A 27,836-nucleotide genomic window follows, 5' to 3' on the forward strand; every position below is an offset into this window, starting at 1 on the left:
TGCAAACACTCCCACGCCGAACGGCTAAAAGCCGGAGACTATAAACTACCGGTTCAGCTGAGCGTTGATTGCCTCTAATCACTGAAGCCAAGGGAATCAACTGTCCGGATTGTAACATAAACAAGGTAAATTTAAAGGGACCCCGATCCGGACCGTGACAGAGTCAACTTTGCCAGGCAACAAATCTTTCATTTTTACTTTCATAAGAGATGAAAGCATAGTTTAGGAATTCTTATTTGCAAGGGGACTAAAACAGACATGAAGGGGGAGTCAATACTTTGAGTTGGAGAACAATTTTTCAAAGAGAATTACATTCCTTTCACTAACGTTCTTGCTTCTGCAACAGGCAGAGCACCAGCAATGATAGGGTACCACTGTGGGATTATTACTTTCTTGAAAAAAGCTGTTTCTAAAATATTTACCAGTCACTGTGTAATTCATAGAGAACATCTTGTTGCAAAAAAACCTGGGTGATCAGCTGCACAAATCATTAAGTACTGTTATAACAGTGTTAAATAAAATCAAGTCCCATTCTCTCAATTATCGGCTATCTTGAGAGTTCTGTATTGAGAATGATGAAGAGTTTGGACAGTTGCTATTGCACACAGAAGTTAGATGGCCCTCAAAGGGAAACTGCCTAAGATGCTTTGATGCACTTTTGAAATTGTAATAAAATTCTTTGAAGACTGAAATGCTTCATTCAGTAATCAATTCAAGAATATTAAGCATGGCATTGCTTATTTGTCAGAGTTATTTGCAAAGTTTAATGAAATCAATCTTCAATTGCAAGGAAATGTGAATCTTATCAAAGTCAAATTATTTGCCTCCACGTTTCTGGAAAGTTTAAGTGCAACATTTGGCATCACAACCTTTTCCAATTTCCGAGCCTCTCTGAGTTGGATAAGAAAGAAAGAAAACCAGATGTTGACCTTCAAGTATATTGTGCCCACCTGGGTGAGCTGCATAAAGATATGTCACAGAGATTTCAGGATTTGCGTCTGATCCAAATTGCAGATTGTAGTGAGGAATTAACAGGAAGGATGGAGGAAGAACTGATCTTGCTTCAAAATATTTTTGAGCTAAAGTTCAGGTTCAAAAAAAATCATTTCAAGACTTTTGGTTGCAGAAATAATTCTCTGAGTGCTATCCTGTTCTGTGTAAAAATGTCAGGGTGTTCTTTATTACCTTTCCAACATTGTATTCAGTGCAGCATGGTTACAGAACAGTAACCTAGCTTCTTTCAAAGCAACAAAACAGACTGCCTATTACTGAACACGGAGACTGGAGACTCCTTCTGAGTACCACTCAGCCTGATGTTGAGAAGCTGATATCACTGCACCAAGCCTGTCCATCTCATTGATAAGGGCAATAGCAATGAAGTAGTGAATCGCTGGAACACTAATGAAGCTCTAAAATTGTTGATGAAAATTGTTTCACTGTAATTAAATAAATAATTTTATTTGTAGCTTTAAATAGATTTGAATAATTTTTGCAATTATTTGTCACTGCTTTGAATTTGCAGTTCCTATTTTCTTTCACTGCGCATTGGAAATCAAAATTCTTTATCATTTATATATAATGGCCAGAAAGGGAGAAGGGCAAACTGGAGATCTGGGGATGGGGTAGCCAAGAGAATGGTAACCCAAAAAAGTTTGGGAACCCCTTAGACAGATTAAGAGAATGGGCAAAGAAGTGGCAGGTGGAATATAGTGTAGGGAAGTGTTACGTTCATATGCTTTGTATAGAAGGAATAAAGGTGTAGGCTATTTTCTAAATGGGGAGAATATTCAAAAATCAGAGGTATAAAGGGGCTTGGGAGTCTTCATGCAGGACTCCCTAAAGGTTAATTTGCAGGTTGAGTTGGTGGTGAGGAAGGCAAATGTAATGTTAGCATTCATTTTGAGAGGACTAGAATATAAAAGCAAGGATGTAATGCTCAGGCTTAATAAGACATTGGTCATACTGCACTTGGAGTAAAGTGAGCACTTTTGGGACCCTTTTCTAAGAAGAGCTGTTCTGCCATTGGAAAGGGTCCAGAAAAGATTGATTCCTGGAATGAAATTGTTAATATATGAGGAACGTTTCATTGCTCTGGGCTTGTATTCAGTGGAGTTTAGAAGAATGTGGGAGGATCTCATTCAAACCAATTGAATATTGAAAGGTCTAAATAGAGTGGATGTGGAGAGAATATTTTCTATAATGAGGCAGTGTAGGACCAAGGGGCACACCTCAGAACACAGGGGTGTCCATTTATAACAGAGATGAAGAGGAATTTCTTTGGCCAGAGGGTGTTGAATCTGTGGAATTCATTGCCATGAGCTGCAGTGGAGGCCAAGTCATTGAGTATATTTAAAATGGAGGTTGATAGGTTCTTGGTTAGTCAGGGCATCAAAGGTTACAGGGAGAATAAACAATGGGGTTGATAGAGATAATAAATCATCCATGATAGAAGGTCATACCAGGCTCAATGGGCCAAATGACCCAGTTCAGCTCCTATGTGTTATGGTATTATGGTCTTTCCTAAACATGCCTGGCAGTATTTAATTCCAGAATTCTTTTAGTTATTTCTAAAGATTGCAAAGGATTTGGTAAGTCACAATTTTGTCCAAGCAATAATCATCATTACTATTGCTTCATGAAATCGAGAGTTGTACAGGGTAGTGACAAGAAATATTTGTATCTACCATTTGTAGAAGTCTCATCTTTAACATCATGGTGCTCAGGTGAGCATATAATCTGGGATCATACTTGGGTTAATCCAGATTGTAAAGATTAATGTGGAAAATACTGAAAAGAAAACAAAACCTTTTGGTAGAGTGTGGAGGATAATTATGTCTAATCTGAAATGTTGGAAATTTGCATGAAATGCTGAATAAATTATTTATTTTCATAAATAACTAATCAAACATGATTATCAGAGAGGTCACTGGCTAGTTCTGCCTGTGCCTAACTGCAATTTACCATGTTAAATGTGACAAAAGTACATCTGTGTGCAGGTGTCCTTTGGCTTTATACAGTGAAAAATGGCACCAGTGGTGTAATGTTATCATGGTGATCAGCATGCTAGAAAGAAGAAACAAGGGCTAAATGTACTGAAAATATGTATTTAATCAAATTAATTAAAACACACAATTATTATTTCTAATTATATTTTATTAACTGACAGCTTATAAATGATCTACCTATTAAAATTGATTATTGTCAATTAAAGAATGCTGGAAGCATTCATCAGGTCAGTTAAAGGAGAGAGAATCAGGGAAACTGATAATCACGTTTGATTCAGTCACTTGAAATGGGATTCTCTGTGGTAGTTGTACATAATGTATTGTATCATTCTGTTTAATAGTAAGACTTCTGAAGTAAATGATTTCAAAGTTAATTCCTTTGCAGGATTTAGATCAAAGTAGAAGCGGGAAGTGTAAAAAGCCTGGAAATTCTTTGATGCGTGGGCGGGTGCTTTAAGCACCTGGCACTTGATTGGGAACAAATAACTTTTTCAACTGTGTCTTGTATCAATGGACGGTGAAACGGTGGGTCGTGGGTCCAGCTTGCTCATTAAGGGGATCAGTAGGGAGAGAGGCTAGGGTCTCGATCATCATTTTTGCAACTGGATTAAGGGAGTGAGGAGAAGAGTCTCAGACTGATTACATGAGGATGTGATTTGTGTAATTAGGGTTCTTGGTCTGCAGGACGTTGGGCCAAGGAAACTCTTTCCATTTGTATAGCTCTATGAATTACGATGAATCAATGTTTGATCATGTACTTCAGTGTTGGAGGAACTCAGCAGATCAGGCAACATCTATGGAGGGCAATGTATAGGAGAGACCATGCCGGTATACATTGTGACCAAACACAGGCTGGGTGACATTTTTGCTGAGCACCTACATCCTGTCTGCAGTGACCTTCTGGAGCTCCAGTTGCTAGTCAATTTACATCTTCTCCCCCCCTCCCCCATTTCCACAACAACCTGTCTGTCCCTGACTTCCTCCATGCACAAACTAGAGGAACAGTACTTCACCTTTGACCTGGCTGTCTAGAACCCTAAGGCATAAACATTAAATTCTCCAGTTTTAGGTGATAAGAGATTCTACAGTTGCTGGAAATATTGAGCACACACACAGAACGCTGGAGGAACGCAGCAAGTCAGGTAACATCTGTGGAGGGGAATAAACAGACGAGATCCTTCATCAGCACGGGAAAGGAAGGAGACAGAAACCGGAATAGAGGAGGTCCATGGTCTCCTCAATTGGCACAACAAATTGTCCTTAACCTTTACTATGTGCTCCTATGTGGACACACTCAGCATGGAGGAGCAACACCTCATATTCTGTCTGCGTAGCTTTCAACCTGATTTCTCTACCTTCCAGTAATTACTCCTCTGTCCCCCTTCTCTCTTGTTCCATTCCTAATTCTGGTTCCCCCTTGCCCTTCTCTTCGCGTCACCTGCTCATTACATCCCTCTGGTTCCCTCATCCTTCCCTTTCTCCTATGATTCACTGTCCTCTCCTATTATATCTCTCCTTCTTCAGCTCTTTACCTCTTCCACCTATTACCTCTCAGCTTCTTACTTCATCCACCCTCCCCCACCTTCCTATCTCCCCCTTACCTGCTCTCACCTATCACCTGCCAGCTTGTACTCCTTCTCCCTGCACCTTCTCATTCTGGTTTCTGCCCCTTTCTTTCCGGCCCTGATGAAGAGTCTCAGCCCAAAATGTTGACTGTCTATTCCCCTATACTCTTTTTTCTCTTCTCCTACTCACAACATGGTCACTCATCAAGCTAACTTTTCTCCTCCTCCACCCACTCCATCCACTCATTGCTCACACATTCCTCCCACTGCGTCCCCTCTCCGCTATTGAATCCGTCTGCCCGCATCACCTTCTTTATTTGAAACCAGGCTCCACCTTCTTTTTCCTATCAGATTCCATCATCTGCAGGTCTTTAAAACGCAAACAACAGAAATTCTGCAGATGCTGGAAATTCAGGCAACACACATCAAAGTTGCTGGTGAACGCAGCAGGCCAGGCAGCATCTCTAGGAAGAGGTACAGTCAACGTTTCAGGCCAAGACCCTTCGTCAGGACTAACTGAAGGAAGAGCTAGTAAGGAATTTGAAAGTGGGAGGGGGACGGGGAGGGGGAGATCCAAAATGATAGGAGAAGACAGGAGGGGGAGGGATGGAGCCAAGAGCTGGACAGGTGATTGGCAAAAGGCATACGAGAGGATCATGGGACAGGAGGTCCGGGAAGAAAGACAAGGGGGGGGGACCCTGAGGATGGACAAGGGGTATATTCAGAGGGACAGAGGGAGAAAAAGGAGAGTGAGAGAAAGAATGTGTGTATAAAAATAAGTAACAGATGGGGTACGAGGGGGAGGTGGGGCATTAGCGGAGTGATGTTCATGCCATCAGGTTGGAGGCTACCCAGACGGAATATAAGGTGTTGTTCCTCCAACCTGAGTGTGGCTTCATCTTTACAGTAGAGGAGGCCGTGGATAGACATGTCAGAATGGGAATGGGATGTGGAATTAAAATGTGTGGCCACTGGGAGATCCTGCTTTCTCTGGCGGACAGAGCGTAGGTGTTCAGCAAAGCGGTCTCCCAGTCTGCATCTGGTCTCGCCAATATGGCAGGCGGTGACTAGTGGGGTACCGCAAGGCTCAGTGCTGGGACCCCAGTTGTTTACAATATATATTAATGACTTGGATGAGGGAATTAAATGCAGCATCTCCAAGTTTGCGGATGACACAAAGCTGGGTGGCAGTGTTAGCAGTGAGGAGGATGCTAAGAGGATGCAGGGTGACTTGGATAGGTTGGGTGAGTGGGCAAACTCATGGCAGATGCAATTTAATGTGGATAAATGTGAAGTTATCCACTTTGGTGGCAAAAATAGGAAAACAGATTATTATCTGAATGGTGGCCGATTAGGAAAAGGGGAGGTGCAACGAGACCTGGGTGTCATTATACACCAGTCATTGAAAGTGGGCATGCAGGTACAGTAGGCGGTGAAAAAGGCGAACGGTATGCTGGCATTTATAGCGAGAGGATTCGAGTACAGGAGCAGGGAGGTACTACTGCAGTTGTACAAGGCCTTGGTGAGACCACACCTGGAGTATTGTGTGCAGTTTTGGTCCCCTAATCTGAGGAAAGACATCTTTGCCATAGAGGGAGTACAAAGAAGGTTCACCAGATTGATTCCTGGGATGGCAGGTCTTTCATATGAAGAAAGACTGGATGAACTGGGCTTGTACTCGTTGGAATTTAGAAGATTGAGGGGGGATCTGATTGAAACGTATAAGATACTAAAGGGATTGGACAGGCTAGATGCGGGAAGATTGTTCCCGATGTTGGGGAGGTCTAGAACGAGGGGTCACAGTTTGAGGATAGAGGGGAAGCCTTTTAGGACCGAGGTTAGGAAAAACTTCTTCACACAGAGAGTGGTGAATCTGTGGAATTCTCTGCCACAGCAAACTGTTGAGGCCAGTTCATTAGCTAAGTTTAAAAGGAAGTTAGATATAGCCCTTGTGGCTACAGGGGTCAGGGGGTATGGAGGGAAGGCTGGGTTCTGAGTTGGATGATCAGCCATGATCATAATAAATGGCGGTGCAGGCTCGAAGGGCCGAATGGCCTACTCCTGCACCTATTTTCTATGTTTCTATGTTTCTATATATAAAAGGCCACATCGGGAGCACCGGACGCAGTATATCACCCCAGCCGACTCACAGGTAAAGTGTTGCCTCACCTGGAAGGACTGTTTGGGGCCCTGAATGGTGGTAAGGGAGGAAGTGTAAGGGCATGTGTAGTACTTGTTCTGCAGGTCTTTGTAGTCTTTACCTATCATCTCCCAGCCTCCGTCACTATTTCCACTCTTCCCTCCTTCACCTCTGCAAGTGACCCCTCCTCATCTGAATCCACCTATCACTCACCAGCTCTTGCTCTGCCCCTTCCTCTCACTTGCTTATACCAGCTGTCTCTCCTCTGTCTTCCAGTCCAGGTGAAAGATCTTAACCAAAAATATCGACTGTCCATTCCCCCCATAGATTCTGCTTGTCCTCTTCCTCCAGCAACTTGTTCAATGCTCCATATTCCAGCATGTGCAGTGTCTTGAGTGAGCCATGAGCTGCCCATGCGCCAACAGATTTTGACGGACACTGTGGGAATATACCATGAGTATGTGGTATGTTAATGAATCAGATCCACAGAAGGCCCAGAAGAAACATTAAAGACATCATATGAAGTGCAGTAGGTACCCAATTGCGCTTTAGAATCAATATATCAAAGAAATGTTATCAGATAATACAGTACTTGTCAACAATACAATGAAATTTGTAAGCTGGAATGTTTTCCACAGATTTATTTATTTAAAAGCCTGAGCTGAAAAGCAGAATGAAAAGTGCAGCACATCAGTTAACAGCAAACATGGAATAGCTAGAGTTAAGTAGAGAATACAGCACAAAAATGAATAGCCTAAGATGGCAGTTCACTGCGAGGCATCACAGAAATAGTTAGATGTGATGCAACCAATCTATTACCCAATGAAAGGGTTATATAATTTTAATCTCATGTTACCCTAGAGACAACCTTAATGTTGAAAGCCTTCCGGTAGATTATTTGAATAAATGGTAAACTTGATTGTGTATTATAATCTTGGGCATTGAATGTTGCTTTATTATAGTCTGATAACATTAAAACCATTTCATGCAGAAATAGCTCAAAATGAGCTATTGTGCTTTAAACAATTTGTAGCAAATGGCACTCGCTCTATATCAACTAACTGTGAAAACTTTGTATGAAACCCAGATTTTCTTAGTTATTATTCACTGAACTATTCACAGCATAAAAAATATAGGCTAAAAAATTGGGGCAGCAACCAAGGCAAATTATTTCACCTTATTTTGCAGGGGAAAAGTGTCAGGAATTAATAGGTCCCCACAGGGACATGTTGATGTAACACTGCATGATGCTCCACTCAACATTTTGCTTTAAAATTCTTTGCTTTCAAGGCGGGATTCACAATCAGAAGAATTTGTTTAAATTTCTGGAATAGTGCAAGAGGCTTGACAAGAAAAGCAGATGAAGTCAGGGCATGTGTTGGCACTGAGAGCTGGGATATCATAGCCATAGCAGAAACATGGCTGAGGGAAGTCCAGGACTGGCAGCTCACTATCTCAGGATACAGATGCTACAGGGTTGACAGATGTTTAGGTATGAGAGGATGGAGGTTTGCCTTTTTGAAGAAAGAAGACATGACAACAATCCTTAGTGTTGTGACTGTGCTCAAATTCCCTGGAGAGACACTGGAGCTGGTGGTACAGAAGGCTTTGCTCTTAGCTGAAGCCGCTAAGATGCTGCCAGAGAGTGACTTCTTTGACTTTGTCTGCAAAACAGCTTAGATTCCTCTCTTTAATGTCTCTCTGTTTCCCTTTCAAGATGACTAGGGTCCTGTTGGAGTCCGTGGTCTACAGCTGCACACAAACTGCAGTTCAACCCAGCAGTGGGTCCTGCTTCTGGAGTTTGCCAACGTTCTCGATATCTACAGGAGTGGCATGGAAGATGTATGTCTTCAGGGGTGCGGCCTTGGGCGGCCCCTGTGGACAACTCGATTCCTCACCGGTGTTGCCAACTGGAATGTCATGTAGATTAAAACATCGGGACAGGGGCTGTGGCTGTTGGAGGCCTCTGCACTCAGGAGTTTGCTCACTCTCTTTCTCGCAATCGGTGGGGGGACAGTCTGCTGGTTCTCAGGTTGGGTGAGCTCGAATAAGCATCTCTTCAGATAGTAACATCAAAGCGATGATCTGTTGGTCTTTCTCTCGCGGTTGTGAGAGAGAGAGCCTGTGTCAAAGGGCTGGGTTATGGACTGTAGTTTTTTATTGAACTGTAGATCATGGGCTCTTTGGAGCTTTGTTGTTGCTTGCTTGGCAGACGATGGGCACTAATGCTTCCTGCTGGAACAAGTGGGCAAAGGCAGATGGTTGATGCTTTGTTGCTGCTTGTGCGTGGGAGGGGGTGGGGGGGCTTTGGGGTTCTAACATTTTTCTGTCATTCATTCTTTGGGGTTTTCTTCTGTTTCATGGATGCCTGTAAAGAGTAAGAATTTCAGGTTGTATACTGTATACATTCTCCGATGTTAAATGGAGCCATTGAACCGTTGAACAAGCAGACCTCATTTTGGAGACCCTATCAGTAGAGTCTCCCAAAGCCAAAGGTACATCACATTTTATATCTTTATCATCAAAGTCAACAGGTGGTGATTCAATACAATTTCAATAGTTACAATGTCATTACTTACTTCAATATTTTGAGTTGACAATTCTTCCTCTGAATTACATACTGCATCTACAGTGGGAGACACCGCCGAATGTTCAAATACCTCTGCTGGAAAATTGACATAGGTATTTTAAAATCTTCTGAAGATAGAGAGCTAGATGCCCAAGATAAGCAACTGTGTGAGCTGACTCTCTTAGTGCAGAACAGATCTGCTATTGATTGCAACTATTCCTGTGACCATGTTTGATATGCAAAGTAACAACAGTAGTCTGGTCTGCCAGTTTGAACTCAACTCAGAATAGTGTCAGTGCAAATAACTAAGCACCGTTGCCTGGTTTGATGCAAGTCAATTAGCATAACTCTATTGTCTTAGCAATTGGCTGATGAATATGTGAACATCCCATGGTCACAATTCTGCAAACCATATCTCTTAGTCTGTGGGCCAGCCAGTGCTCCACAGACAGTGCAAAGGTGTGCTTTTAACTTCAATTTACTGCTTGCAATTTGCAATCCACATTAAGAACTGGTTCTTGCTTGAATTAATATCTGCCATATTCATATCACACTAGAATACTCCCTAACACTTAGAAAGGATATTTTAGAGATCGTCCAGTGAGGCCATATAGGTAGAATTGAAAAAAAAAACAAGAAGGGGCTTATTATAGCTCTCCCTGCCCTCCAATAATCAGCAGAATTGGAGGAGCAGATATGTAGACAGATTGCGGCTAGATGTAAATATAATAGGGTAGTATTATATTACCCTTTCGTAGGGTAGGGTAGTGGGAGATTTTAACTTCACTAATATTAACGGCCACCTTGGCCCAGTATCAAAGACTTGGACAGAATGAAATTTGTGAAATGTCGCCTAGGAAGCTTCATTCTCAATATATAGAGGGAACTAGTAGGGAGGGTGTAAGACTGGACCTGCAAATAAGGTATGGCAAGTAGTGGAAATGTCTGTCAGTGAGTGCTTTGTGTCCAGTGACCATAATTCTATTAGTTCTAAAATGGACATATACATCCGGTTCACATCCTGAACTGCAGCAGAGCAAATTTTAGAGCCATTAAGCGGGACCCCTACAGTGGTTAATTGGGTGAGATTGTTTGCGAGGAAAGGAGTGTCTGTCAAGTGGGAGGACTTTAAAAGTGTGATGTCAAGAGTTCAGGATCTTCAAGATTTTTTTTGGTGTGAAGAGCAGGTTTCAGGAACCCTCATTAATGAGTGATAATGAGGCTCTGGTTAGGAAAAAGAGGGAGACATACATTGTGCATAACCAGTTAGAAACTAATAAATCTCTTGAAGAGTAGGCATACACTTATGAGAGAAGGTAGAGGGTCAAAAAGAGGATATGAGAAGGATCTATCTATTATAAAAAAGATGTTATTAAACTAGAAAGTGCAGAGAAGATTTACCCGCATGTTACCAGGACTTGGGGCCCAAGTTAGAAAGAGAGCTTTCAAAGACTAGAACCTTATTCCCTGGAACATCAGAGATTGAGGGGGGTGACCTGACAGAAGTAAACAAGATCATGGCAGGCACAGAGTGAAAACACAGTCTTTTTCCCACAGAGGGTGTGCTAAAATCGAAAGGGCATAAGTTAAGGTTTAGAGACAAGAGATGTATAAAGGACATCAGGGCCATCTTCTTCATGCACATTTGGAATGAGCTGTCAGAAATAGTGGCTGATATGGGCACTTCAACAACAGTTAAAAGTCATCTAGACATGTATATGGTTAGGAGAGGCTTAGAGGGCTGTGGGCCAGACATGGGCAGCTGGGCAACACAATCGGCATGGACAAGTTGGCCCGGGGGCCTGTTTCCATACTCTGTGACTCAGTGACTCAATGAAACCTACTTCTATTCCCATAGCCAGCACAAAACATCTGAATTTTTAAGCCATAATCTTTAAGACTTAACATGTACAGTTCACTTTTGGTTTAATAATTTCACCACAGACCTCATTGACAGACATTGCTCTAATACTTGTGGAGAGAAGCATGCATGTAGCAGGAAATGGAGAACCTTCCGCATTGTAATTTAGGACATCATTACAATTATTTCTCTTGCTCAGTTACAGGCTATCTCACTGGGAGGGCACTTTGATAGTCACCATTAATTAGCTTTGTAGTGTAGGCTCCATACTGGTCTTATGAGGTTTCCACCTATCACAGGGTAGACACTAAATTAGTGGCTTGATTGCTGGGGGGGGAGGGGGTGTGGTTACATTTACAATTCTAGCCATCCATTGTTTTCCTAACAATGTTTAGACTAATCGTTCCTTTTCAGAATCTCAGAGGGCTATGAATGATATTTTCCTGTGAAATGGGTGTCTTTGGCTTCCAGAGTCTTATTTGCTGTTCGTTAAAAAGCAATCTTCTTTTAAGAACGAAGTCAGGAATTCCTGATAGAGTCCTTTCCAAATGAGAAAGTGCTTAACCACTCCTGAGCCAGAAAATAAGAAAAATATATAAAATGATCAGGAGAATTGATGTAATCTTTTAAAATCGATTCAATTTCTTATGCCTCATAGCATTTTATTATTTAATATTTTAAAGTTTTTAGGTTTTTAACACCTTGTTATTTTACTTTTTATGCCAGGTTTAAAAATGAATAAAAATTAAATGAAGAAGATAAGGGTTTGTGAACCAAATACCATCTTCAAATAAGGAGCTCTGGTGTAATAGGATAATGCTTCAATGGCTTAGCTAATGACCCTATAGCTCTTAATTGTGATTTAAATTGGTAATATTTGATTGGGCTTTGAATGGAGAAGAGCCCTATTAAACTCAGCTGTTCTGCTTCTCTAATTGACCCTTTTCTTTTATAAATAGTCCAGCTGCTGTTTGCTTTTCATCAGCCCACATGTACACATATATACATACAATCCTTTCATCGGAGCTGCCCAGCGCTGTGAATTGCCCTATTCACATGGCTACTAATGAGCATGTACGTCAAACCAATGTGGTCAGATTAGTGAACCTGCGCCAACTGAATGCTGGTATCAGGGCGTCACCGCAAAGACTCAAAAACTTTAACTAAGTGTGTGGTTCTGGCTTTTTAAAAAGAAGTTCTAATTGTAACTGATTAAGACTTGATGGTGACAGAACTGGATGGATACGACACCAATTGAATCAAGCAGGATGCTTTTAGAAGGACTGAAGGTGACAGGTTGCACACTTAAATGTCTTGATTTCACAAATGAGCAGAAATGCATACCAGTGAGAGATGGGAGTAAGTTAACACAGTTAAAATCTGAATGTATTTCCAGCAATATTCTTCATAAAGGCATATACAGGCCTATAAAAAGTTTCATCCCCCTTGGAAGTTTTCATGTTTTATTGTTTTACAACATTGAATCACAGTGGATTTAATTGCGCTTTTTTGGCACAGAAAAAGACTCATGTCAAACTCTACAAAGCGATCCAAATTAATTACAAATATAAAACCCTACAAAATAATTAAATCACAAACAAGAGAAAATCTGCAGATGCTCGAAATTCGAGCAACATACACAAAATGCTGGAGGAACTCAGCAGGCCAGGCAGCCTCTAGGAAAGAGTACAGTCAACGTTTTGGGCCAAAACCCTTTCTGAAATGTCAACTGTGCTCTTTTCCTAGATGCTGCCTGGCCTGCTGAGTTCCTCCAGCATTTTGCATGTGTTACAAAATAATTGATTGCATAAATATTCACCCCCTTTAAAATGACACATCAGGTCATCACTGGTACAGCCAACTGGTTTTAGAAGCCACATCATTAGTTAAATGGAGATCACCATGTGCAGTCAGGTATTTCAAAATACACCTGTATCTGGAAGATCCAACTGCAGGAGAGTCAGTGAGTCAGACAAAAAACAACACTCCAAGCAACTCCACAAAAAGGTTATTGAAAAGCACAAGTCAGGAGATGGATACAAGAAAATTTCCAAGTCACTAAATATCCCTTGGAGTATAGTTAAGTCAATCATCAAGAAATGGAAAGAATACAGCACAGTTGTAAATCTGCCTAGAGCAGGCCGTCCTCAAAAACTGAGTGACCATGCAAGAAGGGGACTAGTGAGGGAGGCCACCAAGAGACCAATGACAAATCTGGAGGAGTTACAAGCTTCAGTGGTTAAGATGGGAGAGACTGCACATACAACAATTGTTTCCTGGGTGCTTCACCAGTTGCAACTTTATGGGAGAGTGGCAAACAGAAAGCCACTGTTGAACAAAAACTCGCGTGAAATCTCGGCTAGAGTTTGTCAGAAGGCATATGGAAGTCAGTTGGAAGAAGGTTCTATGGTCTGATGAAAGCAAAATTGAGCTTCTTGGCCATAAGACTATATGCTATGCTTGGCATAAGCCAAACACCACACATCATCAATAGCACACCATCCCTACCCTGAAGCATGGTGGTGGCTGAATCATGTTGTGGGGATGCTTCACTGCAGCAGGCCCTGGAAGGCTTGTAAAGGTAGAGGGTAAAATACAGGGAAATCCTGGAGGAAAACCTGATGCAGTCTGCAAGAGAACTGTGACTTGGGAGAAGATTTGTTTTCTAGTAAGATGATGACCCAAGTATAAAGCCAAAGCTACACAGGAATAGCTTAAAGACAACAAAGTCAATGTCCTCAATCCAATTGAGTATTTGTGGCTGGACTTGAAAAAGGCTGCTCACTTATGATCCCCATGCAATCGGACAGTGCTTGAGATGTTTTGTAAAGACAGATGGGGAAAAATTGTAGTGTCCAGATGTGCAAAACTGATAGAGACCTACCCACGCAGATTCAAGATTGCTACCAAATACTGACTTGAAGGGAGAGAATACTTCTGCAATCAATTATTCTGTGTTTTAAATCTGCAATTAATTTAGATCTCTTTGCAGAGATGTGTTTTCACTTTGACAGGGAAGAGTCTTTTTCTGTTGATCAGTGTCAATTTAAGTCCATTGTGATTCAATGTTGTAAAACAATAAAACATGAAAACTTCTAGGAGGCAGGGTGGTGAATACTTTTTATAGGCACCGATCACTGAAGTAACAGTGTTCACTCAGGAAAAGGTAAATGACCTGAATGGGCTGCAAAGCTTCAAGGTGGAAAGAAAGGCAAGCTAGTATTTGTAGCTACTTCAACCAGACCAAGCAAAGTATTGGAATCCCATTTGTTTGAATAGAGATCTCCAGTTTTGACATTAGGCAATTTGTTATTTTTATTTTGTATCTGTGCCTTAATGAGTTTTAATGAATTCTTTTTATTTTTCTAAATAGTCTTTGATATTTTCTACTTAAAGAGACATTCAAAAACTTTTAACAACACCTCCTAGCATTGCTTGAGAGTGAAACTTCACTCTGCTTTGCCTACTACCAAAGTCTATTGAGACATTCTGGAGCAGGAGGTCAGGAGAATGCCATCTGATGCCACTCAAGATAAGGGATCACTACTTCTTTCTAAATACCACCAGGGTATTGGTTGCTATGTTTGTCTGACCCCTGCATCTGGCATACATAATTAGGAAAAAGGAGACAACAGAACAGTGGGCGATGAGTCCAGGTGGTAGGCTTCGTCTAGCCTGAATTATTTTAGAAATGCACGACACATATTGGTAGTTTTCTTATAAATATAAAAAAAACTACCACTAAAGTACACATTGTACTGATATCTTTTGAATGACAAGAAAGAATCTTCAGACAGTAGTGGCGGCCATCCTGTAGAGGAAGTTCTGTTCCAAGAGGAGGGAGGAGGACTTAAGTTACATATGTACACATGAGGGGTGAGGCGATCACAGGTTCCAAGCACAAAGCCTCAGTGGCCTAAGAAACTTGATGCCTTGCCCTGAGTAGTTATTTCAATGCTAGACCCAGATCTCAAACTCCACTTGTTCCAAAAACTCAGCATGAATAGATCCCACTTCAGGCTTCTCTCATTCTCATGCAATGAATGTCAGGCTGCCTTCAAAATTGTGAGGACTGTTTTCATCCCTGTTACGCTTGCGAGGTCTACCAGCACTCCACACATGTTGTTAAGCTGAGCAAAAGGCAACTCTACAGCCCACAGAAAGGAATGGCCAAGTTAAAGGCTTTATCTGCCACGTGGATCAATAGAAGATAGGTTTCCGTGTTTGACAGTCCTAATTGCTCTCTAATTTGTCTCTAAACCCCTGTCGGACTCTGGTTTGCAACACCCTCCAGCTCCATAAGGAAAGGATGGAGTGGGCAAGTGCAGGCCGCAAACTAACGTAACGCACACAAAATGCTGGAGGAACTCAGCAGGTCAGACAGCGCCAATGGAAATGAATAGACAGTCAATATTTCAGGCTGAGACCCTTCTTCAGAACTGCGAAGGAAAGAGGATGATGACAGAATAAAAAGGTGTGGGAGGGGAAGGAGGCTAGCTGGAAGGTGATAGGTGAAGCTAGGTGGGTGGGAATTGCCTGGCCTGCTGAGTTTGTTTGTCTTGCTTTGGATTTTCAGCATCTGCAGACTTTCTCGTGTTTGAGAAGGCCCATACTATCCCCTTTACTTTTGAAAAAATAGCTTTATTTGTCACATGTACATTGAAACATCTAGTGATATGCATTGTTTGTGTCAACGACCAACACAGTCTGAGGATTGTGTTGGGGGCAGTCTGGAAGCATCACCATGCTTCTGGCACCAACGCAGCATGTCCACAACTAATTAACCTTAATCAGTGGGACGTGGAAGGGAACCTGAGCACCCAGAGAAAACCCGAGGGGTCACAGTACAAATTCATTACGGTCAGTGGCGGGATTCGAACCCCAGGTGGAGATCGTTGGTGCTGTAAAGTGATTGCACTAACCACTATGCTGCAGAGTCACGCTGCGCTACTATTTCAACCTTCACTCCCTCATTTCCTGCAGTATGCATCCAAAGATGTCACGCATAAGTTTTAAACTACCTCTTATGAAACTACATACTTTAAATCAGATGCACATTACATAGGTTAATAGTCTTCAAAAATAATAAATTAATATTGAGTGACTAGGTAAAGTAATTTATTTCTGTTACAGTAAATGCTCCATTTGCCTACAAAAGGTGATGGCTTGTTACATTTCTGACACATTGTTGTGTCAGCCTTGCTGATATTAATTCCTATGTCCATATTCATAATGGAAGCCACTTACGTGAAGTTGTCGCATAATAATTACAGCCTCCCGTCAATGGTGGCAGTATAACAATTTAGACTCACATTTCGAAATTCTTCAGCATTGTTAATTATAAATTCCCAAAACACAGCAGCTTTCTATTTCATTAAATAAAGTGGCAATAATGCGCCAAAAATGTAATCACTCAAAACTCTTTTATGAATAACAATTATTCATTTATCTCCAATTGAAATCTACATTGTTATAATAAAATTGCAATAAACATTTTATAAAATCATGCCTAAAATGTACCTGTTTTATTGGTAAGGATCCAGCAGTACCTTCACAGAGAGCACTTGCATTTACTCACACACGGGCCACCATGGGCAGGTTGGAGCTTCAGCACATACCCCAATGCAGATTCCAGCCAGTAACTGTGTAATTTTCACCGAGATATGAACTCCTATTTCTGAGGAAGATGAACTTGCTGGGTTTCTCCAGCATGTACAGATATTTAAGCCTCCCTAATTACATCACTAAAAGTGCAGGCCCCATGAAGGACCAGCCATTCAGATTCAGGAGGCTTTCCTTCAGCAAGTTTGTATTCTGGATTAGCCTAATGTAATACGTGAGCTGTCTTGAAAGAACTGAGTGTTGGTAGAGACATCTACCTGCATCAATATCCCTTGTCCATTTTTGTAGCTTCATTAAAGATTTTTCTAAGACTTGAAGCTTTCTCAGAAGCCTCACAGCTCTTCTTTCAGTTAGTCCTGACGTAGAGTCTCGGCCCAAAACGTCAACTGTACCTCTTCCTAGAGATGCTGCCTGGCCTGCTGCGTTCACCAGCAACTTTTATGTGTGTTGTAGAATATAAGATGTTGCTCCTTCACCCTGAAGGTGGTCTCATCATGGCATAAGAGGAGGTCATAGACTGACATGTCAGAGCAAGAATGGGAATGGAGATTAAAATGTTTGGCCACTGGGAAGTTCTGCTTTTGGTGGATGGGGCAGAGGTGCTCATCAAAGCGGTCCCCTAATTTACAACGTATCTCATCAGTGGAGAGAAGGCCACATTGGGAGCACTGGATACATAGTTGGCACCAGCAGATTCACAGGTCAAGTGTTGCCGCATCTGGAAGGACTGCTTGAGGCCCTGGACGTAGGTGAATGGGCAGGTGTAGCAATTTGGTTGTGACCTGTAGGGAATGAAGTTGAACAATCCACATGTTACAAGTAACTAGGCAAGACCATCTCTTGATTAGTAGTTTCTGAACTCATTTTTGCTGTGCACTGGTTCAGACAGTTGTTCAATTACATCCCATCAGCATTTTTCACTAATTATATGCGCTGAATAAAAAAACCATACAATTTTATAATTGCTATAATTAACAACAACATATCTTATGGGACACTCTACCCTGTTTGTAAACTGTATCTAGAAGGCTAATTTTGATGAACACCAAATTCATAATATACAGTATGCTTTCTTGTTCCAAAAATACTGTACATTCAATCCAAAATCCCATGTTTAAAATATTTAGTTACAACAGGCTACATATGGTGTCAATAATTAACTCTTAGTTTAAGTTTTTGACATTATTGGCAAATAATCAGTTGGATCATATATCACTGGTGTTATTTTTCATATTTGTCAGCATTCCTTCCAAGAGTTGATTTGAAACAATTTGTCTCCTTGACGTTTAAAAATTTGGGAGTGACATTTTCAATAATTGTAGGAAGAAAGCTGATTGAATTGCCAACAGGATTATGTTAGGCAAGGCTGACAATTATTAATTAAATCACGCAAAGACAAGTGAGTAGCAGCAAATGTGAACAGAAGTAAAAATAAACAAAAGACTTTTAAAAAATTTTCTTATAGCTAACAAACAGAATGATTGGAATTTTGTGCTGAAATGCCATTAATTTAACACAGAACTGCCAGCATTTTCCAGTGCAAATGCACTAATTTTGGGAATTCCCCATATTCACATAAAGATGTTAAAATATTGTCAAACTTTTTCCTGTTGCTCTCTTATACTCTTACACTCCTCACTGAGTGTACCGGCAAAATATATAGTTGTGGAAATGACTGAACCCCTCTGCTGAGGAATCTACGAGCAGAAGCTGCACGATTTTAGACTTGGCAATTACCTTGTTGTACCAAAACCCTCCCCACTGCAGTAACCCTCATGAGATGGCATTTATCCTCACTGCAGCCCTTTGTTGATGAGGATCAGAATGCCTTTGGTGAGGAAATAGAATCAGTAACTTTATTCATGCCAGGATGATGCATCAAGTGTAAGCATCTTGACACTGGCAGGAAATTCTACATTAAGAAATATTTATTCAGAATGCAATGCTGTTCATTGCTTTTGAAAATCAATTTAAAAATCTGTTCACCTCATTTGAGCTATTTGGCTGATAATACATCATTTGTTCATGGATATCTATGTTTACTGGACAAATCACAAATATTGAAGACCTTTATTTGCCACATGGACATTGAAACATCGTAACATAGAGTGAAACGTAACATTTTGTGTCAACGACCAACACTGTCAGAAGGTTGTGCTGGGGGCTGCTTGCAAGTGTTGCCATGCTTCTGGCGCCAACAGAGCATGCCCACAATTCACCCGTATTACCCTAGCTCACATCTTCGGAAAGTGAGAGAAATCCGGAGCATCCCGAGGAAACCCACGTGATCACAGGGTGAATGTACAAACCCCTTACGGACAGCAGCAGGAAATGAGCACCGATCGGCGATCGTTGCCACTGTAAAGTGATTGCACCAACCATAATGCCACTGTGCAGCATTAAAATATAAGATCATAAGACATAGCAGCAGAATAAGGTCAGTTGGTCAGTCATCTGCTGTGCTTTTTCATCATGGCTGATCCAATTTTCCCTCTCAGCCCCATTCTCCTGCCTTCTCCCTGTATCCCTTCATGCCGTAACCAATCAAGAATCTATCAATCTCTGCCTTACATGAAGACTTGGCCTCCACAGCTGCCCGTGACAATGAATTCCACACATTCAGCACTCTCTGGCTAAAAATAAACACCACCTCATCTCAGTTCTAAAAGGTTGCCCCTCTATTCTGAGGCTGTGTCCTCTGGTCTTGGACTCTCCCACCATAGGAAACATCCTCCCACATCCACTCTATTGAGGCCTTTCAACATTTGATAGGTTTCAATGAGGTCACCACTTATTCTTCTGAATTCTAGTGAATACAGGCCCAGAGCCATCAAATGCAATTCATATGACAAGCCATTCAATCCTGGAATCATTTTCATGAACCTTCTTCGAAGCTCTCCCGTATCAGCGGTTCCTTTATTAGGTAAGGGGCCTAAAACTGCTCACAGTACTCCAAGTGAGGCCTCACCAGTGCTTTATAAAGCCTTAACATGACATCCTTGCTTTTATGTTCTAGTCCTCTTGAACTGAATGCAAACATCACATTTGCCTTCCTCGCCACAGACTCAACCTGCAAATTAACCTTTAGGGAATTCTGCACAAGGACTCCCAAGTCCCTTTGCACCTGAGATTTTTGTATTTTCCCTCCACTTAGAAACATAGTCTCCCCTTTCATTTCTTCTACCAAAATACATGACCATACATTTCCCGACACTGTATTCCATCTTCCACTTCTTTGCCCATTCTCCTAATCTACCTAAGTCCTTGTGTAGCCTCTCTACTTCCTTAAAACTACCTGCAAACTTTGCAACAAAGCCATCAATTCCATCATCCAAGTAATTGACATATATCGTAAAAAGTATTGGTCCCAACACAGAGCCCTGTGGAACACCACTAGTCACCAACAGCCAACCAAAAAAAGGCTCCCTTTACTCCCACTTTTTGCCTCCTGTCAATCAACCACTGCTTTATCCATGCTAGAATTTTTCCTGTAATACCCATGAGGTTGTAGCTTGTTAAGCAGCCTTAAGCATGGCACCTTGTCAAAGGCCTTCTGGAAATCTAACTACACAATATCAACCGATTATCCTTTGTCTGTCCTACTTGTTATTTCTTCAAAGAATTCCAACAGATTTGTCAGGCAAGATTTTCCCTTGTGGAATCCATGCTGACTATGGCCCATTATATCCTGTGCTTCAAAGTATTTTAACACCACATCTTTAACAATCGACTCCAACATCTTCCCAACCACTGAGGTCAGACTAACTGACTTATATATTTTCTTTCTTCTGCCTCGCTTCTTTCTTAAAGAGCAGGGTTCCATTTGCAATTTCTAGTCTTCTGGATCATTCCAGAATCTAGTAATCCTTGAAAGATCTTTACTAGTGCATCCACAATCTCTTCAGCTACCTCTTTCAGAACCCTGGTGTGTTCACCATCTGACCCTAGTGACTTATCTATCTTCAGACCTTTCAGTTTCCTAAGAAGCTTCTCCCAAGTAATGGCAACTTCACACATCTCTGCCCCCTAACACTCCCAACCTTCCAGCATACTGCTAGTATCTTCCACAGTGAAGACTGATGCACAGTACTTATTCAGTACATTAGTCATTTCTTTGTTCCCATTACTACATCTCCAGCATCATGTTCCAGCAGTCTGATATCCACTCTCACCTCTCCTTTACACTTTATGTATCTGAAGAAACTTTTGGTATATTCTTCAATGTTATTGGCTAGCTTACCTTCGTATTCCATCTTTTTCTTCTTAATGACTTTTTTTAGTTGCCTTCTGCTGGTTTTTAAAAGCTTCCCAATCTTACAACTTCCCACTCAGTTTTGCCCAATTATATGCCCTCTATTTGGCTTTTATTTTTGGCTGTGACTTCTCTTGTTAGCCACGGTGTGTGTCAACTTCCTCTTTAGGATGTATATATCCTGTGCCTTCCAAATTGTTTCCTGAAATTTTAGCCATTGCTGCTCCGTTGCCATTCCTCTCGTGCCTTGTAATTTCCTTTATGCCACCGTAATACTGATACATCTGACTTTAGCTTCTCCTTCTCAAATTGCAGTGTGGGTTCTGTCATATTATGATCACCTTTCCCTCAGGGTTCCTATACCTTAAGTTCTCTAGTCAATTCCAGTTCATTGCACAACACCCAATCCAGAATAGTTGATCCCCTAGTGAGCTCAACCACGAGCTGCTCTAAAAAGCCATCTCGTAGGCACTCTAGAAAATCTCCCTCTTGGGATCCAGCACCAAGCTGATTTTTCCAATCTTCCTGTGTATTGAAATCCTCTATGACTATTGTAATATTGCCTTTCTGGCATGCATTTTCTATCTCCCCTTATAATTTGTAGGCCACATCCTTGCGACTGTTTGGGGGTCTGTATACAACTCCCATCAGGGTCTTTTTACCCTTGCATTTCTTTAACTCTACCCACAATGCTTCAACACCTTTCGACCACATGTCTCCTCACTCTAATGATTTGATCTCAGGTTTTTTTCCTGCCAATAGAGCCACACCTCCCTCTCTGCCTACCCGCCTGTCCTTTCAATATAATGTGTATACTTGGATGTTAAACTTCCAGCTATAATCTTCTTTCAACCACAATTTGGTAATGCCCGCAACTCTTACATGCCAGTTTGTAACTGTGCTGCAAGTTCATCTACCTTATTCCATATACTGTGCACAGTCAAATAAAACACCTTGTCCTGTATTCACCCCGTTCAATTTTGTCCTCCTTTTACATTGCAACTCATGCCTCATAGAGCCTCATAGAGCGGGCAGCGTAGTTTGCGGGCGGCGGAGTGAGCCGGGAGCAGAGTGAAGACTTAAGGGCTTCGGCTCACCGGGCTTAGGCGGAAGCGGGTGAGGCGAGGAAGGTTTGACATTCATTTTCTGTTGCTATTTGAGGAGAGGGGCATTATGACTGTGAGGGCAGTTTGCTGTTCTCGGTGTCGGATGTGGGAGGCCCTGGAGTCTCCAAGCCTCCCGGACGTCTACATCTGCGCCAAGTGCATCGAGATGCAGCTCCTAAGGGACCGCGTTACGGAACTGGAGCTGCAGCTCGATGACCTTCGTCTGGTCAGGGAGAGTGAGGAGGTGATAGAGAGGAGTGGAAGGCAGGTGGTCACGCCGGGGCCACGGGAGGCAGACAAGTGGGTCACGGTTAGGAGGGGGAAGGGGAAAAGGAAGGTGATGGGGAGTACCCCGGCGGCTGTGCCCCTTAACAACAGGTACTCCTGTTTGAGTACTGTTGGGGGGGACAGCTAACCCTGGGGAAGCGACAGTGGCCCTGCCTCCGGCACAGAGTCTGGCCCTGTAGCTCAGAAGGGTAGGGCAAGGAAGAGGAGGGCAGTTGTGATAGGGGACTCGATAGTAAGGGGGTCAGATAGGCGATTCTGTGGACGCAGTCCAGAGACTCGGATGGTAGTTTGCCTCCCTGGTGCCAGGGTCCGGGATATTTCTGATCGTGTCCAAGATATCCTGAAGTGGGAGGGTGAAGAGCCAGAGGTCCTGGTACATATAGGTACCAATGACATAGGTAGGAAAAGGGATGAGGTCCTGAAAGAAGAATATAGGGAGCTAGGAAGGGAGTTGAGAAAAAGGACCGCAAAGGTAGTAATCTCGGGATTACTGCCTGTGCCACGCGACAGTGAGAGTAGGAATGCGATGAGGTGGAGGATAAATGCGTGGCTGAGGGATTGGAGCAGGGGGCAGGGATTCAAGTTTTTGGATCATTGGGACCTCTTTTGGCGCAGGTGTGACCTGTACAAAAAGGACGGGTTACACTTAAATCCTCGGGGGACCAATATCCTGGCAGGGAGATTAGCGGGGGCTACTGAGGTGACTTTAAACTAGAATGGTTGGGGGGTGGGAATCAAATTAAAGCGGCTAGGTGTGAGGAGGTTAGTTCACAACAGAGGGATGGGAACCAGTGCAGAGAGACAGAGGGGTGTAAAGTGAGCGTAGAAGCAAAAAGTACAAAGGGGAAAAGTAAAAGTGGCAGGCCGACAAATCCAGGGCAAGCATTAAAAAGGGCTAAGAGAGTTGTAAAAGAGTGCCTGAAGGCTTTATGTGTCAATGCAAGGAGCATTCGTAATAAGGTGGATGAATTGAAAGTGCAGATTGTTATTAATGATTATGATATAGTTGGGATCACAGAGACATGGCTCCAGGGTGACCAGGGATGGGAGCTCAACGTTCAGGGATATTCAATATTCAGGAGGGATAGACACGAAGGAAGGGGAGGTGGGGTGGCGTTGCTGGTTAAAAAAGAGATTAACGCAATAGAAAGGAAGGACATAAGCCGGGAAGATGTGGAATCGATATGGGTAGAGCTGCGTAACACTAAGGGGCAGAAGACGCTGGTGGGAGTTGTGTACAGGCCACCTAACAGTAGTAGTGAGGTCGGAGATGGTATTAAACAGGAAATTAGAAATGTGTGCAATAAAGGAACAGCAGTTATAATGGGTGACTTCAATCTACATGTAGACTGGGTGAACCAAATTGGTAAAGGTGCTGAGGAAGAGGATTTCTTGGAATGTATGCGGGATGGTTTTTTGAACCAACATGTCGAGGAACCGACTAGAGAGCAGGCTATTCTGGACTGGGTTTTGAGCAATGAGGAAGGGTTAATTAGCGATCTTGTCGTGAGAGGCCCCTTGGGTAAGAGTGACCATAATATGGTGGAATTCTTCATTAACATGGAGAGTGACGTAGTTAATTCAGAAACAAAGGTTCTGAACTTAAAGAGGGGTAACTTTGAAGGTATGAGACATGAATTAGCTAAGATAGACTGGCAAATGACACTTCAAGGATTGACGGTGGATATGCAATGGCAGGCATTTAAAGGTTGCATGGATGAACTACAACAATTGTTCATCCCAGTTTGGCAAAAGAATAAATCAAGGAAGGTAGTGCACCCGTGGCTGACAAGAGAAATTAGGGATAGTATCAATTCCAAAGAAGTAGCATACAAATTAGCCAGAGAAAGTGGCTCACCTGAGGACTGGGAGAAATTCAGAGTTCAGCAGAGGAGGACAAAGGGCTTAATTAGGAAGGGGAAAAAAGATTATGAGAGAAAACTGGCAGAGAACATAAAAACGGACTGTAAAAGCTTTTATAGATATGTAAAAAGGAAAAGACTGATAAAGACAAATGTAGGTCCCCTGCAAACAGAAACAGGTGAATTGATTATGGGGAGCAAGGACATGGCAGACCAATTGAATAATTACTTTGGTTCTGTCTTCACTAAGGAGGACATAAATAATCTTCCAGAAATAGTAAGGGACAGAGGGTCCAGTGAGATGGAGGAACTGAGCGAAATACATGTTAGTAGGGAAGTGGTGTTAGGTAAATTGAAGGGATTGAAGGCAGATAAATCCCCAGGGCCAGATGGTCTGCATCCCAGAGTGCTTAAGGAAGTGGCCCAAGAAATAGTGGATGCATTAGTGATAATTTTTCAAAACTCGTTAGATTCTGGACTAGTTCCTGAGGATTGGAGGGTGGCTAATGTAACCCCACTTTTTAAAAAAGGAGGGAGAGAGAAACCGGGGAATTATAGGCCGGTTAGCCTAACGTCGGTGGTGGGGAAACTGCTGGAGTCAGTTATCAAGGATGTGATAACAGCACATTTGGAAAGCGGTGAAATGATCGGACAAAGTCAGCATGGATTTGTGAAAGGAAAATCATGTCTGACGAATCTCATAGAATTTTTTGAGGATGTAACTAGTAGAGTGGATAGGGGAGAACCAGTGGATGTGGTATATTTGGATTTTCAAAAGGCTTTTGACAAGGTCCCACATAGGAGATTAGTGTGCAAACTTAAAGCACACGGTATTGGGGGTAAGGTATTGGTGTGGGTGGAGAATTGGTTAGCAGACAGGAAGCAAAGAGTGGGAATAAACGGGACCTTTTCAGAATGGCAGGCGGTGACTAGTGGGGTACCGCAAGGCTCAGTGCTGGGACCCCAGTTGTTTACAATATATATTAATGACTTGGATGAGGGAATTAAATGCAGCATCTCCAAGTTTGCGGATGACACGAAGCTGGGTGGCAGTGTTAGCAGTGAGGAGGATGCTAAGAGGATGCAGGGTGACTTGGATAGGTTGGGTGAGTGGGCAAACTCATGGCAGATGCAATTTAATGTGGATAAATGTGAAGTTATCCACTTTGGTGGCAAAAATAGGAAAACAGATTATTATCTGAATGGTGGCCGATTAGGAAAAGGGGAGGTGCAACGAGACCTGGGTGTCATTATACACCAGTCATTGAAAGTGGGCATGCAGGTACAGCAGGCGGTGAAAAAGGCGAACGGTATGCTGGCATTTATAGCGAGAGGATTCGAGTACAGGAGCAGGGAGGTACTACTGCAGTTGTACAAGGCCTTGGTGAGACCACACCTGGAGTATTGTGTGCAGTTTTGGTCCCCTAATCTGAGGAAAGACATCTTTGCCATAGAGGGAGTACAAAGAAGGTTCACCAGATTGATTCCTGGGATGGCAGGTCTTTCATATGAAGAAAGACTGGATGAACTGGGCTTGTACTCGTTGGAATTTAGAAGATTGAGGGGGGATCTGATTGAAACGTATAAGATCCTAAAGGGATTGGACAGGCTAGATGCAGGAAGATTGTTCCCGATGTTGGGGAGGTCTAGAACGAGGGGTCACAGTTTGAGGATAGAGGGGAAGCCTTTTAGGACCGAGGTTAGGAAAAACTTCTTCACACAGAGAGTGGTGAATCTGTGGAATTCTCTGCCACAGCAAACTGTTGAGGCCAGTTCATTAGCTATGTTTAAAAGGAAGTTAGATATGGCCCTTGTGGCTACAGGGGTCAGGGGGTATGGAGGGAAGGCTGGGTTCTGAGTTGGATGATCAGCCATGATCATAATAAATGGTGGTGCAGGCTCGAAGGGCCGAATGGCCTACTCCTGCACCTATTTTCTATGTTTCTATGTTTCTATGCTGTTGATCACAATTTTGCGCTATCATCAGCCTCTCCTTGCTAGAAGACTGACTACACACTGCCTCTGTTTGTAACCCGACTACCTCATCTTCAGCGCCGTCACTCCAGTTCCCATCCTCCTGCCAAATTAGTTTAAACCCTTCCGATCAACTCTTGTAAGCCTGCCTGTGAGGATATTGGTCCTCCTCAGGTTCAGGTGTACCTGTCCCTTTTGTACAGGTCATACCTTCCCCAGAAGAGATCCCAATGATCCATAAATCTGAACCCCTGCCCCATAAAAGTGGATAGGTCATTTGACCCTTTGTACAGTAACTATTCAATATGGCCTCAGCATCACCCCTTATTCTTCATTCCCTTAATATATAACTATTTATCAGTCTCTTTCATGCATGTACTCAGTGACTGAGCTTCTACAGTCATCTTAAGCAGAGAATTTCTGCTGGTTGAAGAAATTACTTCTCATCTCTGGCCTCAATGCTGAAACTATGACCTCTAGTTTCAGACAGGGAAAGCTCTGCTTCTACAAACAATTCTGTTTGTTTTGGTAATATCACCTCCGATTCTTCAGGTCAGCACTGGCCCAGTCTGCTTAATCTCCCCTCGTATAACAAACCCCCATCGTGGAAATGAACTGGCTGAATCTTTGCTGCACTGCTGTCTCTCAACATGAAACTATTACAGCCTGGGGCTTCCAGAGTTAAGATTTCAAATCCGGTGCTGTTTCTGTAAGGAGTCTCTGTAATACAATGCAGCACGTGGTTTTTTCCCCCACAGTCCAAAGACGTAGTTGGGGGGGGGTGGAGGATAGATTAATTTGTCATTGTAAATTGCCCTGTGATTAGGTTAGGGTCAATCGAGTTTGTGGGGTCGCCAAGAGCCGGAAGGGCCTACCTTGCATTGTATCGATAAATAAATAAATACATTTCTTCATTAGATAAGTAGACTACACCAGGGCACTGCAGTTCCATTGTCTAGTGTGCACTTGGTTTAGCCAATGTAGAAGTGATCAAATCAGGAGTGTGAGATAACAGTAGATGACACTGGAGGTGCTGCAAGTGAACCTTGGACTCATCTGCCCCATTAACTCCATTTATATTTATGCATTTTGTGGCTTCCATTATAGACATAAAAGTTTTTACTATTTCTTAAAGTTCAAAGTAACATTTATTATCAAAGTACATAGATGTCACCTTATACAATCATGAGATTCTGTTTCCTGTGGGCATATAGTAATTAGAAGATCTATAGGACAGTAACTGTAAACAGAATCAATGAACAACAAACTGGACAAATGCAAATATAAATAAATAGCAATAAATAACAAACATGAAATAACAAGATAAATAGTCCTTAAAGTGAGACCATCGGTTGTGGGAACATCGGAAATAGAATGAGTGTTGTTATCCCTTTTTGTTCAAGAACACAATGGTCAAGGGGTAGTAACTGTTCTTGAACCCAGTGGTGTAAGTCCTGAGACTCCTGTACCTTCCACCTGATGGCGGCAGTGAGAGAAGAGCATGGCCTGGCCAGTGAGAAACTTTGATGATGGATTTTCTACAGCAACGATTTATGTAGATGTACTCAATGGTTGGGAGGGTTTTACCTGTG

The sequence above is a fragment of the Mobula hypostoma genome, chromosome 1 (assembly GCF_963921235.1).
Source record: "Mobula hypostoma chromosome 1, sMobHyp1.1, whole genome shotgun sequence".
Lineage (NCBI taxonomy): Eukaryota > Metazoa > Chordata > Chondrichthyes > Myliobatiformes > Myliobatidae > Mobula > Mobula hypostoma.